Source organism: Dipodomys merriami, unplaced genomic scaffold, assembly GCF_024711535.1.
Source record: "Dipodomys merriami isolate MVZ:Mamm:240054 unplaced genomic scaffold, mDipMer1.0.p SCAF_5, whole genome shotgun sequence".
NCBI lineage: Eukaryota > Metazoa > Chordata > Mammalia > Rodentia > Heteromyidae > Dipodomys > Dipodomys merriami.
Genome location: NW_027206068.1, coordinates 23,153,201 through 23,174,274, shown reverse-complemented (window position 1 = coordinate 23,174,274; position 21,074 = coordinate 23,153,201). Strand labels below are relative to the sequence as shown.

Genomic DNA, 21,074 nt, shown 5'->3' with positions numbered 1-21,074 from the left:
CATAACTCCAATGCTTTTTGGCACTAGTTATTTTTTGGTTATTTAACAAGGAGTGTATGTATACCATGATTCTCCTGTTTTATGCTTCCCATTGTGGATGGGATGGCAAATGTATGCCACCAGACCAAGCTTCTTTCTTTAGGATGGAATCTTTTGAACTTCTCTGCCCAGGCTAGTCTGGAATCATGATCCTCCTAATATCAGCTTCTCATGTAGCTGAGTGATAGGAGCTACCACATCTAGCTCTAACATTTTGCTCTTTATATTGCTGTTCAGCTTTTCCATTTTGTTTGTAGATAACTTAAGATTTCATCTTTTCAGAAAAATAAACTTCTAAAATCAATGGCTCTTTTTATAACCTCTTTAAGACTTTAAAATTTAGTATTTATATGAAAGAACATTATCTGGATGATGTCTTGTTAAAGATAAACTAACATTATCAATTAAATGCTTTGATCATCACTGATTATTCTTAAAATGAGAAACATTTTAAACCTCTTAAAGATTAAAAACCAACAAGAGATGATATTTATAGAATTCCTACATTCTTAATACTGGCAAGGAAATGGACATAACTTTTTTCAAACAGTGTCAGTGGCCATCTAAGAGGATACAATATTTTGGTATGATTTTCCATTTGGGATCTACTTTGCTAAGGTTTTCAGACACACGCATTTTGCCCTTAGATCTATTTACTCTATGTGTAGAAACCCATTGCCTGAAAATAATCTGAAATTGGGACAAATGTTTATTATCAATGATGTTCAACTCAGTTGTTTTATAGCCTTGTCTTTAAAAAAATCAGTTTATCTAAATACTCAATAACAAAGAATTGGTTTATAGTATAATACAACCAATCAAATTTGAATCTAGTCTATCCCAATCCTACAATAAATTTCCCCTTCTCTTGTTTCCTCATACACATGGAAAATGTCTAGCACAAAGAAGCTTCAAAATAAATTTTTTTCTGAATGGATAGATGATTGGATGGATAGATAGATGATGGATGGATGGATGGATGGATGGATGAGAGAAAGGACATGTCCCTCAGGGCTATAGAGTTCAGAATCTCAGATTGGCATTGTGTTCTTGATGTGGAATCCCTACAGGAACATTTTTCTTCTGTGCAAGTTGTATATGTTCAGAAAATACATAAAAGAAGGAAAACTACACATTAATTGGTACTACAGAATTTGAAACCATTCCTTTTCTAGGTTGGTTTTTAATTTTAAAGATAATTTCAGTGTTGAATTGCTTTGCTTTAGATCAGTAAGTCACTCATGCAAGGAAGCAATGTTGTGGCCATTAGAACCCCACAGTAACTTAATGACTGCTGTTATTTTTAATTACTACTGGGAAGAAGGATTTCAGCTTTTCAGAGAGAAGCAAAAACAAGTTGAACACATCTAACCATCATCATATACTTGGCAATATAAGTGTTCTTCAATTAAAATCATGCCATTAGTCCTTGACAACAGTACTGCCTTTATCATGAGGATTGCTGCTAGGAACTAATATCCTTCATCAAGTGTTAATAATAAGACTTTACTTTCCTAATTGTTGGTAAAACAGATTCTTCTAATAACTCCAAACATTTGTGCTCACCTGATTAAACAAAGTATTTTTAATATATACTTTACCCCCATTTTTGTTTCTTCTAATAACTGCTTAAGAATCATGGAGCTGGGCACCACTGGCTCATACTGCAATCCTAGCTACTCAGGTGGTTGAGATCTGAGGAACAAGGTTCAAAGCCAGCCCTGGCAGGAATGTCCCTGATGGGTCATGGGTATGCACGTATAGGAATAACATAGTGTGTATAGCATATAGCACTATTCTAGGTTTCAGACATTCATTGTGGGTCCTGGAATACATTCCAAATAGGTCAATGTGAACTGTGGTGTCCATGGATATGTATAAATGCACATATAGTCACAGTGTTTGGGACTATCTAATGATATGAGAGACATAGGAATCTCTGAATGGAGCCATATTCTAACAGCTGTCAGCATGTACATCACTGATCAGCTAGGTATCAGGAAACCAGGTCTCTTGTTCCTAGAACTGTTCAACTTAATAAGAATTCCTTACTGTTAAGAAAGTTACTAACCAAGATCTCAGATCTCATGGCAACCTCAAATGCTTGGCAATTACTACCTTGAGACTACAGGGAAAAAGGATTCTGAAGTCTTAGTGAGACTTAGTGAGTCTTCTGAGACTTAGTGAGAACTACTGGTTGATGATTCATGTCTCTCTCATGTTCAGCAATTGAGAGTGGCAGTGTCTGTAGTATATGGAACAATAATGATAATATACATACCATAAACTACATAAAACTTGCCTGGTTATTAAGAATATAAAAAAATTGAATTGAATCAAGAAATTCCTGGTTGTGAAAAACAAAAGAAATATGTAGTGAATCCAGCAATAAAGTGGAAAGTTTTAAGCCAGACATATTCTAGGAACTAGCAAAACCAGCTTGAGCTTTTATGTCATTTAAACCAAGGAATCAAGACACTTGTGATAGAAAACAACCACACTATCAAAGTGCCAGTGGTAGTTGTACATTTTCTAGCACTGACCATCACATCGAACAACCTGAAGTACACCTTTTATCTAGCGATCTTAAGTCCCCCCATTACTTTCTTTATTGCATCCATTAACACTTGCTATACCTTTGTAGGTTTATGAGTATACTATCCACTCCTTCTAGAATATAACCAGTGGAATAGTGTCTTTCTTACTCACGAAAATACCACAGCAGCCTAGAAGACTATATTGTACAAAGTGATGAAGAATGATGATGAATGACAAATAACCAAAGAGTGAAGAAAACTACCAAAAGGGCAGAAAAATAAATCGTAAAGCCCACAGGTTGTAGAAAGAGACAAAACCAATCTTAATCTTGACACTATTACCCACAAGTAAGCCTGTAAATGCACTTCATAGGCCAGTGTGGTGGCCCCTGTCTATAACTGTAGATACTTAGGAAGTAGAGAACAAGAGAGCATCCTAGTCAGCCCAAGAAAAGTCAGTGAGATCTCATCTAAAAAATAATCTAAAGCCAAAGGAATGGGAAGTCTGGTTCAAGTGGTAGATGAGTTCAATTCCCAGTCTTTAAATTTCAATTCCCCAGTCTTTAAAATGGGATTGATATGAACACTTTCAACCTTATGTAATTTTAAACATCTTCCTTTATAATACTAGGCACATAAGTATTATTAACTCAAAGAGTTATTCAGTGGACAAATGTATCATTCAATGAACATTAAGTAACGGCTGAATATAGTTCTGTTGCATAGTCAGAAGACAGTGAGAGGTAGTTATTATTGCCATTGTCTATGTTGGCCCATTATTTTCTTTCATTTTATAATTCAGAATGTGTTCAGGCTTCCCTATCTATTAGCATCAGTCTCTTCAAATTACCTGAACTATGCTTCAATAATTTCTTTTTCTCACAGTTGTGCTCTGACTGTAGACTATTTTTAATAATACAATGAATCTTTTTCTTTTATTCTTATTTCCTTCTGGGATACTAGTATGTGAAAACACAATATATCTGTTTGTGAATATTAAAGTATGTAGAGGGTAGTACATGAGAGTACAATTTATTTGTGGTCTCATCTACATCTCTCATCCATAGCTGAGTGTTGACTCTAACATACAGTAAATTTACAAGGATATGAGACAGGTTTTTTTGTTTTTTGTTTTGGGTCCGGTCGTGGGGCCTGAACTCTGGGCCTGGGCACTGTCCCTCAGCTCTTCAGCTCAAGGCTAGTACTCTACCACTTGAGCCACAGCGCCACTTCCGGCTTTTTTTCTTTTTGCTTATGTGGTGCTGAGGAATCGAACCCAGGGCCTCATGCATGCAAGGCAAGTGCTCTACCACTGTGCCACCTTCCCAGCCCCTCAGATAGGCTTTAAAGAACTCTTTGAGCTGTAGAGCTATGGTAAATTCATGCCACATACATAGAATATATTCTGTCTCTCAGACTTCAATCTAAATTTTTAAAAAATAAGCCAAAGTAGCTTTAAAATTATGATGTGAATATATTGGGATAGACCTTTCCAAGATTGCAAAAGAAATATAATCCTCCTAATAGAATTTCTGTAGAGAAGAGATTTTAAATAGCTTTGCACTCCTAAATTCACATAAAAGAAAGACAAGATAATCCTTTAGGTGATTTAACAGTTAAGTAAGGTGTCAGCCCACAAGGTTGTAGGTATCAACAGCCTGAAAATAATTTTGTTTTTGGCAGTCAAAAATGAGTTCTATATGGTATTCTAACTACCTGTCCAAGAAAAAAGAGAGAGAGACACTTTTAGTACTAGCTTTACCAAGACAAGTTACCTAGGTCTTATAAATGGAATGCAGAATGATTGCCTCCAACTTGATTTGACCTTGAAAACAATGTTTTGCAAGTCTCTGGACCTTTTCAGTGTCATCACTTGCCTACAAAAATTTTCTTCACAGTGTGGCTGACATCAGGAAAGCAACTCCATTCATAATAAACCCACAAAAAATAAAATACCTAGGAATTAACTTAACCAAAGAAGTGAAGGACCTCTATGATGAAAACTTTAAAAACCTGAAAAAAGGAAATAAAAACAGAACTTGAAAGTGGCAAAACCTCCCATGCTCCTGGATTGGAAGGATCAACATCATGAAAATGGCAATACTTCCCAAGGCTATCTACAAATTCAATGCAATACCAATCAATACCCCAACCTCATTCTTCAATGAAATAGAAGCAATCCAAAGATTACTATGGAAGAATAAAAGACCCCAAATAGCAAAAACAATCCTTACTAGAAAGAACAGTGCTGGAGAAATATCAATACCAAACTTCAAATTCTACTACAAAGCCATAGTAATCAAAACAGCTTGGTACTCCCACAAGAACAGACCTGAGGACCAATGGAATAGAAATGAAGATAGAATTGAACCCACAGACACATAGCCACCTAATCTTTGATAAAGGAGCTAAAAAAATAGAATGGAAGAAAGACAGCCTCTTCAGTAAATGGTGCTGGCAAAATTGGTTAAACACCTGTAGAAAATTAAAGCTAGATTCTTATCTATCATCCTGCACCAGAATCAACTCCAAATGGATCAAAGACCTCAAAGTGAAAGCAGATACCCTGGAAACATTATAGGAAGGAATAGGAAAAACTCTAGGGCTCCTTGGCACAGGCTGAAATTTTCTTAATAAGTACACAGAAACATAACAAATCAAAGAAAGGTTGGACAAATGGGATTGCATTAAACTGCAGAGTTTCTGCATAGCAAAGGACACAGCTAACAAGATCAATTGAAAGTCCAAGAATTGGGAGAAGATTTTCAATAGCCATACAACATTGAGATTCCTCCTTATCTCAGTTAGAATGGCTACAATCAAGAATAATAATAATAACAACAGATGGTAGAGGGGATGTGGCCGAAGGGAACCCTACTACACTGTTGGTGAGAGTGTAAACTTCTTCAACCACTCTGGAAAGCAGTATGGAGTTCCTCAAAAGACTCTACAAAGAGCTCCGCTAAGACTCAGCAATCCCACTTTTGGGCATTTGCCCAGAAGATCACAAACAAGGCCATACTAAAGCTACCAGCACAACCATGTTTATCGCAGAATTATTCACCATAGCTAAGATACGGAACCAACCTAGATGCCCCTCAGTACATGAATGGATCAAGAAAATGTGGTATGTGTGTGTACACATACATATACACAATACATATTACATAATATATAATATAATACATTATTACATATGTATGTGTATATATATGTGTATATATATATATATATATATATATATATATATATATAATGGAATTCTATGCTTCTGTTAGAAAGAGTGACACCACCCCATTTGTTAGGAAATGGAAAGACTTGGAAATAATCATATTAAGTGAAGTAAGCCAGGCCCAAAGAAACATAGGTCCCATGGTTTCCCTTATTTGCAATAACTAGTATACATCTAGGATAATCTTACCAGACAAGCAGAAAAGGTCAAAAGCTATGTACATATGACCATATAAAATGATGCTAAGCAAAATGAATCCCAAGATATGGACACAAGAGAAATTTTTTTAATGTATTATGTGATTTTTTTTATTTCTTTTGTGTGTTCTTCCCCCTATGGTATATTCCTCTGCTGTCAATGTATTTGATTTGGTACCTTGCATCTTGTATATACATTTACCTAATTTGGAGAAGGGAAGGGAAATAACAAAATGCTGAAGCAATGACACAGGATGACCCATTAAAACAATGAAACTCACAATATACTTTACAACTTAAGAGGGGGTTGTGGGGGATGGAAGGGATAGTAGGAGAAAAACAAAGGAGGGGAAAACAGTGCTAGACAAGAAATATACTCATTACCTTATTCATGTAACTAACCCCTCTGTACAGCATCCTGATAATAAAATTTTAAAAATTCTCTTCACATATTTCTTTAGTTCAAGAAGATACCATCTTATTAAAATGCATTTCCCAAATGCACATGCTCACATATACCATGTAGAATTAGGACAGATAATTTGTATTAATCATTTAAGATTATAGGTATTTTTCTTTTGGGAGATGGTGGGTCCTGGGGCTTGAACTCAGTGCCTGGGTGCTTTCCATGAGCTTTTAAAAATTTTTGCTCACTCAAATCAATTGGTTTACTACTTGAGCCACAGCTCCACTTTTAGCTTTCTGGTGGCTTCAAACCACAATCTTCAAATCTTACACCTGTGGCATGAGCCAGAGATAGCCAGCTTGATTAGAGATATTCTCATTTCTTTATTTTTCCAACTATTCTATTGATTTACTCACTGTCAAGATGGGTACACTGAGGTATACTCTGCCCTGGATTCTGGACTTGGGTCCTTAAAATGACCAGCAAAGATAGCATAAGGCCCAGGAACATTGAAAGTTGGAACAAAGGCCTTACCATTATTGATAAGTAGGATCACAGGGGAAAACATTCTATCATTGGAAAGGAAAATGGTGTGGGGGGGAACGACTTCTAGTCTCTGAATGAGGAAAAAAAAATCCCTTAAGAATCTATCTTCTTTTGCTCTCAAGTAATGTTATGGTTCAATTTCACACCACATATATATTTTGGGAAAGTTAGGAGTTAACTAATTGATCCTGTACACCTGTGTCCTAAAACTGAGTTTTGGGGTTTTCTGTAAATAAATTCCAACCAATAGGAACCCAGAATCCCAAATAAAATATGCCACAAGGAATAGCTACCATTAGTGAGTCGGGACAGAAAATGAACAATAGAATTAGTCACTCCCAATAATGTCAAACACAAACTTTACCAAACACAGTATATAGACTATGTATATTTCAAAAATCAGAAACAGATTTAAAACATAAGCAAAACTGTCACAAATTTTAAAGACAGACATTTTATAAAGAGACAAGCAGAACATATAAAAAATTTAAAAATATGTAACTAAGTAAGTAGGTTAAAAAACAGATTGGTATTTTTTAAAGTACTGATGTAGAATACATATATTTAAATTTTTCTTAGAAAATTCAACACACAAGAAAGAAATAAAACATGTGAGAGATCTTGAAGAAATATGCCTCAGAGCATGATAAAGTATAATATCAGGTACTCAAAGCTCCAGAGGAAGAGACTAAAAAGAAACTAGGGTGAAGAATTTTCTAGAACTGATTATGGAATCAAAGTGAACAGTGAGATACATAAAAATTAAAACTTTGAAATGTATACTTTTATTGTAACGATACTGTACAGAGCAGTTACAGTTACATGAGTAAGTCAATGAGTGCATTTCCTATCCAGCATTGTTACTCCCTCCTTTTTTTCCCTCTAATATGCCTTCCTTCCTCACCTTCCCATTTCCTCCCCCCACTCCAAATTGTAAAGTTTTTTCTTTTTCTTTTTAATTGTGAAAATACCGTACAGAGGGGTTACAATTACATGGGTAAGGTGAGTGCATTTCTTATCAAGCATTGGTGCCTCCTTTGTTTCCCCTTACCATCCTTTCCCATCTCCCCCCCCCCCTCACAACTATCCCCCTACCCCACGCCAAAGATGTATAGTTCATTTTCGACATAAGATCTTAAACATCTCATTGGTGCAATGGGTCCACCTGTATCCCTATTTAGACGATTTGTTTTTTCCCTTCCTCTCCACAAATTATACCAACATCAAATACAGTGAGAGCAGGGTTATACCATGGGGGAGGGACATACAAAGCAACAAAGAAATATCTTATAACTATGTTAGACACAATAGCAAGCAAGAAAAACATTTAAGTCCTTAACTTGGGGTTCATTTTGCTTAATATCAACTTATCTGACCATTTCTGCTTGTCTCAGACATATACTAGTTATTGCAAATAAGGGAAACCATGGGACCTATGTTTCTTTGAGCCTGGCTTACTTCACTTAATATAATTTTTTCCAACTCTTTCCATTTCCTAACAAATAGGGCGATGTCATACTTTCTGATGGAGGCATAGAATTCCATTGTGTATATACACCACATTTTCTTGATCCATTCATCTACTGAGGGACATCTGGGTTGGTTCCATATCTTAGCTATGGTAAATAATGCTGCAATAAACATAGTTGTGCTGGTAGCTTTAGTATGGTCTTGTTTGTAATCCAAAAGTGGGATTGCTGGGTCATAGGGAAGCTCTATGTGGAGTCTTTTGAGGAACCTCCATTCTTTTTCAACATAGTGTCTTGTACATCTCATTGTTACAATGGGTCAATCTGTATCCTTATTTCAGCATTTTGTTATTTCCCTTCCCCTCCCCAAATTAAATAAAAGTATATAAAAGTTGCAGGGCAACGGAATCAAATAGAGTGAAAACAGGGGTTATACCATAGGGGGAAGAACATACAAAAGAAACAAAAAAAATCACATAGTACATTCAAAACAGCAGTAAAAAATAAACCCTCTTGTGTCCCTATCTTGGGGTTGATTTCACTTAGCATCATTTTATATGGTCATATATACATAGCTTTTGACCTTTTCTGCTTGTCTGATAAGATTATCCTAGATGTATACTAGTTATTGCAAATAAGGAAAATCATTGTACCTTTGTTTATTTAGGTCTGGCTTACTTCGTTTAATATAATTTTTCCAAGTCTTTTCATTTCCTAACAAATGGGGCAGTATCATTCTTTCTGATGGAGGCATAGAATTCATTTATCTATCTATCTACCTATATATATATATATATATATATATATATATATATATATATATATATATACATACACACACACACACACACACACACACACACACACACACAAACACACACCACATTTTGTTGATTCATTCATCTACTGAGGGGCATCTGGGTTAGTTCCATATCTTAGCTATGGTGAATAATGCTGTGATAAACGTAGTTCTGCTGGTAGCTTTATTATGGACAAATGCCCAGAATTGAGATGGTTGGGTCATAGGGGATCTGTATGTAGAGTCTTTTGAGGAACCTCCATACTGCTTTCGAGAGTGGTTGAAGAAGCTTACACTCTCACCAACAGTATAGTAGGGTTCCCTTTTGGCCACATCCCCTCCAGCATCTCTTGTTAGATTTCTTGATTATAGCTATTCCAACTGGTGAGGCAGAATCTCAATGTTGTTTTGATTTGCATTTCTTTTAAAAACAAACGTTTTTAGTGTATGTAATGAAATAACACAACACTAATGAGGAGGATTGGGCCAAGTCCCAATCTGAAAAGGTTCTATGGTGTGACAAAAGCCTAGAATGCCTTCAGAGGAATAATAAATTAGAAGCAGAGTACAGTTGCTGGGGTATAATTTATATGAAATACAACTTGATGATTGAAAGTATGCAATTCAACACATTTAAAGAATCCATATAGTCACATAATCACTATGCAGATCAACATGTAAAATACTTAAGTCACCCCAAAGTTTTCTTGCCTCTAATCCTTCCCCAGACACTCACTCTGGCTCTGGGACTTGGGGCTGTCCAGCTTTCTGTAATGTGCTTTAACCTTTTCTAGAATCTCACATAAATGGAATGATTCCATGTGTATGCTTTCATTTCTAGGTTCTTTAATTTAGCTTAGTTCTTTTGAGATATTGCATGTTATTGTTACATTAGTAGTCTAAGATAGTACTAAGATACTAGATACTACTAAGATACTTTCTTACTAAGATATTATTAAATTGAGTGAACACAATTTATCAATTCATAGTTTATGAACTGGGGCTGTTTCCAGTTTTTGTCTATATCTCAAAGCATCTATGAGCAAGTAAACATTTGTATGGATACATATTTGCATTTCTCTTGAGTGAAATTATCTGCAAGTTAAATGGCTGGGTCATATGGTGCTAGGGTTTCAGTGTCAGTCACCAGCAAAATTCATGTTGAAATTTAATAGCTATTGTTAACTGCAATAAGAAGCAAGAACTTTAAGAGGTAATTAGACGTTGAGGGCTTCACTCTCATGAATGGTAAGCACACTTATCACAAGTAGCTTCATTATAAAATGGAGATGGTCTCCTACTCCATACCCTCAGCCCCATCCTCTTTGTTTCCCCCCACTTCTCTGCCTTCTCTCCCCTTTCACCCCATTTTTCTGTCTGTTTCTGCATCATCTTCTCTTTGCAGTTCCATAATATGATGCCTCCTGCCAATTTATGATGCAGTAAACTGGCCCTGCCAGAACCCAGCACCTTAACCTTGGACTTCTCAGCTTCAAGAACTATGAGGAATAAATTTCTGTTCATTATAAATTATACAGTCTGTACTATTCCAGTATTGTAGCACAAAATGGAGTAAAACATATAAGTGGATATTTAAAGTATCAAACTGTTATCCAATGCACTATTACTAGTAATATAAAAGATTTCTAATTGTTTCATGTCTCATCAACCTTTGATATTACATGGCTTTCTAATTTTAGCCATTTTAGGGGCTTACAGTAGATTGAATTTGCATTTCTCTAATAACTAACACTTTTTCATGTTTATATTTTCTTTCAAGTATTTATTCAAATTTCAGACTTTAAAATGGTAGTTTATCTTTTTAGGTCTTAGAATTCTTTTTTGTATATATTTTTATTGTAAAAATACTGTACAGAGGGGTTCAGTTACATGAGTAAGGTAATGAGTACACTTCCTATAGAGCATTGTTACCTCCTCCTCTGTTTTCCCCCTACCATCCCCTCCACCCCCACCTCCCCAGCTCCTCCCACCCTCCGAAGTTGTAAAGTTCATTTTCACCATAGTGTCTTGTACATCTCATTGTTACAATGGGCCAACCTGTATCCTTATTTAAGCATTTTATTTCCTCAATCTAAATAAATCTTTTATTATATATGTCTTGAAAATATTTTCTTTTAATTTACATTGGTTTTCATTCCCTTAGCAATTTTTCTACAAAAAACATGTATTTTTAATGATAAATGAACTTTTAATTATAAATAAATTTAATCCCAATTAACTTTATTCAGAACATATGTCATCTTTGTTTAATCCCAAATCATAACAATTTTCCTTATGTTTCTTCTTCTAATTTTATGGTTTTCTTTTGAAATAATATTCATCTGGTATGAGGTACAGTTCAAGGTATTTTTGCATATGGATATCTAATGTTTTCAGCACTATTTTTGGAAAAGATTATTCTGTTTTCCTTGAATTACCTTGGCATCTTTGTCAACGATTATCACATATGGATGAATCTATTTCTGGAATCTTTATGCTCTTCCATTGATATTCATGCCAAAATCACAATGCCATGATTATTTTGACTAAATCAGGTAGAGTGAGTCTTCCAATGCCATTCTTTTTCCAAACTACATTAGCTATTTTAGATAATTTCCATTTCCAAATAAATTTTAGAATCACCCTTTCATCTATACAGAGTATGAGTCAATACTGTGGCCTTTTTTAATGGTAAGAACATAGCATTCCTTTTTTTTCTTTTAACCATTAACATGATCTCAACAGTATGTTTTTCATAAATGCTCTTCAGAGTGATGAATTTGCTCTATGTGTAATTTTGCCATGTGTTTTCATTATGAGTGGGTGCTAAGATGATTACATGATTGTTCTTTTGAAACTTGTTAATTTACTGAACACAGTGACTTATTCTTAGGTGTAAAAATGATTCACACTGATAGGACACATCCAGAATCCTGATCTTTTCTACCTCCTAACTACTTAGGATTGCAGACTAAGCCAGTGTACCTGGCAAGGCAATATTTTTCTTAAAATCCCACTGAATTCTGTGACTATCTCCTTCTTCCTCTAGTACTTAGTTCCACAAAGACTATCTTACCCTCTAAGTCTTCAAAATGTCTTTTCAATGCTGAGAGATGCTAGGCTCTTTTGTAGTCTAGAAAAAAAAGCCACCTTTATGGATAAAATTGGAAGCAATGGTTAAGTTTTCTGTTTGTTTCCATTCTCTTTTGGATCACAGTTTTGAGTTATCTGCTGCCCAATGGCTGAAAATATTTAATTTTTATTATAACTTTTCAGTTGCTAATTGCAGAAAGACAATCTCTACATCACTTTCTTTCATGAATAGGAGCATATATATGTATATATGTAAATATATGTAAATATTTGTTGGTTTCTGCATATGCTGCTTATGAGAGAAAGGCATAAAGGAACAAACACAGACAATGAAGAAAGGGAAAAGATGAAGGATCAGGAAGGAAAGAAGGTTGAGAAAGAAGAGGAAGCAAGGAAAATAGCAGCTATATTAATAAAAGGATGATGAAAATCAGGTCTTTAAGATAAAACTGGGATTCAATTGGACCTGATAAAAGATCATTAGTGGGCTGGGAAGTTGGCTAGGTGGTAGAGTGCTTGCCTCGCATGCATGAGTCCCAGGGTTTGATTCCTCAGCACACATAAGCAGAAAAAAGCCGGAAGTGGTGCTGTGGCTCAAGTGGTAGGGCGCTAGCCTTGAGCTGAAGAGCTAAGGAATAGCAACCAAATCCAGAGTTCAGCCCCAACTACTGACAAAAAATCATTAGTGCTTATTTTTATCCTGTAGAATTTTAAGCCAAAATCCTTCAATATCTGAAGTTAAATTGTGTTTCTTAAAGTCCATGGTCAGAGGAGTCTACAAACACCTAGGATTCCTTTTAGCAAGCAACATGAGAAGCACTCTGGTAGTCCATTCTTAGTTCGGAGCCAACAGCAGACAAATGCTTACTTTGCAATTAAACCTTGCAATGTTGAGACTCATACTCCTATACTTGCAGCGTGTATTGAATTTGAAATGAAGCTTATGCAATTGATTGAAAGTGGATTTAAGCAAAAGAATAATCTTGTTTCTAGGACACCTGTAGCTACCTGAAAATGATTATTTTTCTTGAGATCATTGTTGGAAAGATCCTAGAAATGACTCAGTACTCCTCTTTGCAGAGATAATGAAACAGAGGAAAAAAGCATCTAAATGATGTCATCTAACTAGGTAATGGCAGGGCAACTCCATAATTTCCAAACAAGAGGTCTTAACATCTCTTCACTAGGAAAAATGTAAACGCTATTTTCTAAATAGGCTCTAGACTGTTGCTAGGTGATAAGAGCAAATCTATTTAGCACATTTAAATGAAAAGACAGGTTTATACATCTTCACAATGAAGTTGCGGAATGAATTTTGCAAGTTTAATCTGAATACACTTAGTATGGCTTATTATTTTTGTGATGAATATTCCTGATTTTTTTTGTTTTTTTTCCCAATGTGTGTGTGTGTGTGTGTGTGTATATATATATATATATATAATTGTGAAAATACTATACAGAGGGATTACAATTACATGGACAAGATAATGAGTACATTTCTTATCAAGCATTGGTGCCTCCTCCTTTGTTTCCCCTTCCCATCCCTTCCTATCCTCCCCCCACCCCCAATCCTTCCCACCACAGAAGTTGTAAAGTTCGTTTTCGACATAACGACTTGTACATCTCATTGTTGCAAAGGGTCCACCTGTATCCCTATTTAAACAATTTGTTTTTCCCCTTCCTCTCCATAAATTATACCGACATCATATGCAGTGAAAGCAGGGGTTATACTGTGGGGGAGGGACATACAAAGCAGCAAAGAAATAATCTTATAAATGTGTTAGAAACAATCGCATGAAAGAAAAAAAAACATTTGACTACATACCTTAGGGTTCATTTCCCTAACATCACCTTATATGACCTCTCTGCTTGACTCAGACATATACTAGATATTGCAAATAAGGGAAACCATGGGACCTATGTTTCTTTGGGCCTGGCTTACTTCACTTAATATAATTTTTCCAAGCCTTTCTATTTCCTAACAAATGGGGCAATGTCATTCTTTCTGATGGAGGCATAGAATTCCATTGTGTATATATATCACATTTTCTTGATCCATTCATCTACTGAGGAGCATCTGGGTTGGTTCCATATCTTAGTTATAGTAAATAATGCTGCAATAAACATAGTTGTGCTGGTAGCTTTAGTGTGGTCTTGTTTGTGATCATTTGGGTAAATGCCCAAAAGTGGGATTGCTGGGTCATTGGGGAGCTCTATGTGGAGTCTTTTGAGGAAGCTCCATACTACTTTTCAAAGTGGTTGAACAAGTTTACACTCCCACCAACAATGCAGTAAGGTTCCCTTCTGTCCACATCCCCTCCAGTATCTGTTGTTATTAGAGTTTTTGATTTTAGCCATTCTAACTGGTATCTCAATGTTGTTTTGATTTGCATTTCTTTTATGGCTAGGGAGGTTGAACATTTTTTCATGTGTCTATTGGCCATCCTTCTTTCTTCTTCAGAGTAGTTTCCTGATATTTTTTCTAAATGTGGATTATAGGAACACAAATGGAACCATTTTTAAAAACTAAAAACACAAAAACCTTTCCCTCTCTTGAAAAATTCATTTGAAAACATCTTTAGTTGTCCAAAATTGATCAATGCAATTGTTACTGAGATTTTGAGAAATGTCAGTATTTACTAAGTACGAGTCTACATATGCTCCATCAGTACATGAATACAGTGTAATCTCCACAGGAACTAGGGGGATGGCCCAGCAGGGGCTGTGCAGTTCATGTAGTTCAATCTGTACATTACGCTTGGTATATAAGAATAAGGTTTTTGAGGATAACTGTGAGAATAAGGTTTGTATATTTTATTTGTTGGGATAAATCAACTTTTATGGAATGACTACTGGGTAAAATTATGTAAATACCATGGCTGAGGGTACAAGAAGGACTACGGTCCAGTCCTTGTGACCAAATCAAAACATAAAATAAATAAATAAATAAATAAAAATAATAAATAAATAAATCAAAACTAAAAACAGACAATGAAATACAGAATCCTAATATGAATATTTGAATCAAGGTATGAATATAATAAGTATCAACAGGTTAAAGAGGTAGTGGGAATCCAATCTTACATATTTACAGGAAAATTTTCTCTTCAGTTCACTATTTCCTTTGGTAATAACATCATATTAAGGAAATTAAATATATTTAGATATTAATCCTAAGGTTATTATTCTTGATTCCTTCTTAAAGATTCTATATGACAGAGCAATATATAGCTAATATTATCTCACCTAAAACTCGGTGCATCAAATTTTAGGATAGGTCCAAAGATTATATTACATGTAATTAGGTACTAAATAAACTAAGTAAATATAGAAAACACAACTCCACATATTAACTTGCCTATATTTAAATTTAGTTTTTGCTAAAATGATTGACAGGATAAAGTGTGAAGGGTATAAGTATCAAGACTGGTTTACCTTGTGCTAAGCTGTACCTTACTATGAATAGAAACAGTGAGTCATTATTCCATGCATGACTTCCTAGCAAACCAATTTAAATAAAACAGTAAAGTTGTAATGCACCAGTTGACTTTCCCAAAAAAATCAATATTTATTATAAATGGTATTGTTGCACTTGTGTACAAAGTCCTCTCTAGACAAAATTTCCTAGGTGTCTACATCATTCATCATTTAGTTTGTTGATCCCCCGCACCGCACCCTTTCCTCCCCCCCATACATATCTATACAGAGAGAAAGAACTGAAATGTATTTTTTTGTTGTAAGAACCAAACTATTTAACTATTTGAGAAGTTATGAACAATCTTTTATCTTTTGCTCTAATCCAAATTTTAAATTATTTTCTTTATTGTCTTCAATTAGTTGTGGGAAAGGATTCAATTCAACATGTCAGTTTATGAGCGCAATGTATCAGTGCCATCCCTTTCATCATTCTCCCGTATCTTTCCCAACCCTACCCATCCCTCAGGTTACCTTCTTCCATTTTCACATATGTACATTTCATATTATGACTGCATTGGCCCACTCTTTTTTCTCCCCATTCATCTGCTCCTTTTTTTGACCTTACCCACTTCTGATAAAACATGTTTCAGCTTTGTGGTACTCATTTTGTTAAACTCTAAGTTAGCTGCTCAGAGGAGACAAATTTTTAATACTAAATGGAATGTAAACTATTTCCTACAAACAAATTTATTGAGCTTGTGATTTAATTAGTAGTAAGTTAAAGAATGAAGGCCTCTGAGCTAAAGAGCTCACTAAATCAATAATGCTTATTTTAAATATTCTTTTTAAGACTTGGAAAAAATTATATTAAGGGAAGTAAGCCAGATTCAAAGAAATATAGGTCCCATGGTTTCCCTTATCTGCAATAACTAGTATATGTCTAGGACAAGCAGAAGAGGTCAAAAGCTATGTACATATGACCAGATAACCTGATGCAAAGTGAAATGAACCCCAAGATAGGGAAACAAGAGATTTTATCTTTCTTGTTCTTTTTAATGTACTTATAATGAACTATGTGATTTTTTTGTATCTTTGTATGTTCTTCCCCCATGGTATAACCCTTGTTGTCACTGTATTTGATTCCAGTTCCATACATCTTGTATATACGTTTTTCTAATTTGGGGAGGGGAAGGGAAATAACAAAATGCTGAAATAAGGATACAGGCTGACCCATTGTAACAATGAGATGTACAAGACACTATGTAGAAAACGCATTTTACAACTTTGCTGGGGGCGGGGTGGAGGGGAAGGAGGAGTTGGGGAAATGGGAAAGAAAGGGATGATAGGGGAAAATGAAGGAAGGGGTAATAGGAAATGGCCTCATTACCTTGCTCACATAACTGTAACCCCTCTGTACACTATGTACATATGGCCATATAAGATAGTATTAAGTGAAATGAACCTCAAAATAGGGACACAACTTGTTTTTCCTTTCTTGCTATTGTTTTTAATGTATCTAAAATGTACTATGTGATTTTTTTGTTTCTCTTGTATGTTCTTCCCCCAGGGTATAACCCCTGTTTTCACTTTTCATTTAATGTTGGTGCCCCACATCTTATATATACATTTTTCTAATTTGGGGAGGGGAAGGGAAATAACAAAATGCTGAAACAAGGACACAGGTTGACCCAGGTTGAGATGTACAAGACATTATGTAGAAAATGAACTTTACAACTTGGGGCGGGGGGTGGAGTTGGGGAGGGAAGGGATGGTAGGGGAAAAACAAAGGAGGAGGTAACAATGTCCAATAGGAAATGTTCCTTACTCATATAACTCTAACCCCTCTGTATACTATTTTTACAATAAAAACATTAAAAAAGAAAATATATTCCTTTTAGAAATCTGAATAATAGGGCAACTTTTAAGGAGGACAAGAATGTAGCAAAGGGAAATTAATGTGTGCTTCCAAATTAGCTAGACTTCAACAGAAATCCAGTTCTGCCACTAGGTTTATGAACTGGGCCTTAATACCTCAGGCTTCTCTCTCGTAAAGCAGACAAACATAATATTTAATTTATAAAAGTGTGGTAGAATGTAATGAAATAATATACATTATGAGATAAGTCTATTTGTATGACATATTAAGACAAAAATAATTTTATAAATCAAATTAATTTCACAAATCTCTATTAAGTATCAAGAATTGTTAGGCATTTAAAGTAAGAATAAGCCCTTTTTCCTAGAAGATTTTTAGGTTAAGCACATTTTAAACAAAAATTTTAACTCAAAGTGCAGATAGGGAAATGGAAAAATATGAATAGATAACCTGTTTAGATCTGCAAGGGTAGTTTTAAAGAAAAGGTGATGCATTAGATACATTATACAAATATTTCTGAAAATATCAATATCCAGTGAATTGCAGAATGGAATAAATTATCAGCATGCTGGATCAAGTGGCAGCTTGCTTGCCTGGCAAACTCAAAAGGAGGCTTGAGATCAGATCCCAGTAGTGACAAAAAACAACCCTCAAAATATATACAATTTTGTAACTAACTTACAAAATTATTATATTAAATAATAAATTTGGAAACCACATGTACATCTTGGATGAGAGAAATGCTTTATAAGGGAGAATAAAAATTTAAAAATTTGAATGTGCCATAACTAAGGCTATAAGACAATAATCAGTAAGTAGTCTTACATATGGCATATAACTAGACAATAATTAAAGTACATGTAGAATTTTCACACACTCAGAACAAAGATAAATCATGCAATAGATAATAGTAACAGCTATGAGTGGACAAGCCGTGAGTTCTCAGGACATGGGAGTCAGAGTAATAGGTTCCAGCAGCTGGAACCTATTACTGATATGGGCTTGGAGGAAAGTGTACTATCTCACCCTGCTGTTGGGTAGATTATGAAGGATAATCATCTTTTTGGAAAGCAAACTGGTAGGGTCTATAAAAATTTTAAGTCATTTGCCTTATGATCTAGCAATTCCATTCCTGAGATGTAGTGCCATAAAACTAACAATACAAGGATACAAATACAAAGAAAGTAGTTTGTCAACAATATTTATAATGGCAAGAAATCTGAATTTAAGGATAATACTTAAATCAGAGGAGGGCTAGGGATGTAGCTCAGAGGTGAAGAACTTGACTAGCATGTGCAAACTTGGTTCAATCCCAGAACCACTCACGAAAATACAAAACAAAAACCAGGGCAGGGGTTAAACCAGGTTTTAATATGTAGTGGTATGTCTATACCATGGAATGTTATACACTCCATAAAAAAATTACAGTGTTCAATATACGTAAGCATTTCAAAAGGCGTTGTTAAATGGAAATAGCACAGACACATGTTTCTACTTTTCAGAAGAAAAGAGCAAGGACAAAAAGCCATTAAAATGCAAATAATGGCACAGGAAACAATGTAGTAGCATAAAGAAAATTATACTGGGGATACACAAAAGGTTACAGACATGAGAAAATGGTTGAGCTCATACAAGGATAAAAGAAAAAACAAAGAAGCAAAAAAGGAGAAAAAAACCCTCAACATTCTTAATAAAACAGTGTATTACCATAATTAAATTTCCATCTCAATTACGGGTGGATTAATGTAAGAAAGGAACTAACCAACAATAGACTTAAAGTACTCATATACATTGATATATTTGAATAAACGTATGTGAAGAAAGTTGATATATAGATAGGTAACTTTAGGTAGATACAAAAGCATAGATTTAAAGACTAGTCAAGCATGAGTGGCTCATGCCTGTAATCCTAAACTATGCAGGAAGCTAAGATTTGGAGGGTTGAAATCTGAGGAGAGTCATGCAGAAAAGTTACCTAGGCTCTCTCTACAAAATAACCAGCAGAGAACAGGGGTAGTGGCACAGCTCATGTTTGCTGCAGGAGAACCAGATCAGGTTCTTTAGTACAAAAAAAAGGGGGGAGAAGAGAAGAGGATGAAAAGGAGGTAGAAAAGCAAGGAGATAGAGGAAGAAAAGAAGAAATGGAGAACAAGGAGAAGGAGGTGGTAATTAGTACTTTTCCATGTACCAGTGGCACATGCCTGTAATCCTAGCTATTTGTGAGGCTGAAAACAGAAGGCTCATGGTTCAAAGTCAGCTCAGACAGAAAGTTTATGAAATTACCTTTCCAACACAAAGCTGGGTACAGTGGTATATACCTATCATCTAAAAATACATAGGACTGTATTCACCCACTTTATTCTCCATTTGTCTGCCACTTCCTCCCTTTGACTTCAAACCTCACCCCCAACAACACATCACAGTATTTAATGTACATGCATGAAAATGGAACCAGCTAAATTGAGGAGATGAATGGGGGTTGGAAATATAGGGGAGAATGATGAAAGAATGATCAAGTTGCAAGACGTATTCATGAGCTGACATCTTGAACGGAAACCCCCTTGGTACAACTACTTTGAAAATAATTTTTAAAAAATAGAATGGAAGAAAGACAGCCTCTTCAGTAAATGGTGCTGGCAAAATTGGTTAACTACTTGTAGAAAACTAAAGCTAGACCCTTATATATCACCATGCACCAGAATCAACTCCAAATGGATCAAAGACCTCAGAGTCAAAGCAGACACTCTGAAAACATTACAGGATGGAATAGGAGAAACGCTAGGTCTCCTTGGCACGGGCCAAAATTTTCTTAATAGAGACCCAGAAACACAACAAATCAAAGAAAGGTTGGACAAATGGGATTGCATAAAATTGCAGAGCTTCTGCATGGCAAAGGACATAGCTAGCAAGATCAATAGAAAAGCCCATGGTTTGGGAGAAGATCTTCACCAGCCATACAACGGACAAGGGTCTCATATCTAAAATATACTTGGAACTCAAAAAATTAAATCCCCCAACAACAAACCCTCAAAGAAACAACTGCCCAATAAATAAGTGGGCTAAAGACTTAAAGAGAAACTTCTCTGAAGAAGAAAGAAGGATGGCCAATAGACACATGAAGAAATGCTCAACTTCTGGAGTCATGAAAGAAATGCAAATCAAAACAACATTGAGATTCTACCTCACTCCAGTTAGAATGGCTATAATCAAGAACGCTAACAACAACAGATGCTGGAGGGAATGTGGACAGAAGGGAACCTTAACTGCATTGTTGGTGGGAGTGTAAACTTCTTCAACCACTTCGGAAAGTAGTATGGAGGTTCCTTAAAAGACTGCACATAGAGCTCCCCTATGATCCAGCAATCCCACTTTTGGTCATTTACTCAAATGTTTACAAACAAGACCACACTAAAGCTACCAGCACGACTACGTTTATTGTAGCATTATCATAGCTAAGATATGG

At 35.3% G+C, this 21,074-nt stretch overlaps 1 protein-coding gene across 4 annotated transcripts in view; it reads right to left on the bottom strand.

Annotated features, from left to right (window-relative positions):
• The window catches only part of Immp2l (inner mitochondrial membrane peptidase subunit 2), an 864,225-nt gene that overhangs the window by 200,707 nt on the left and 642,444 nt on the right, over positions 1–21,074 (bottom strand). The gene's annotated exons all lie outside the window — the stretch shown is intronic.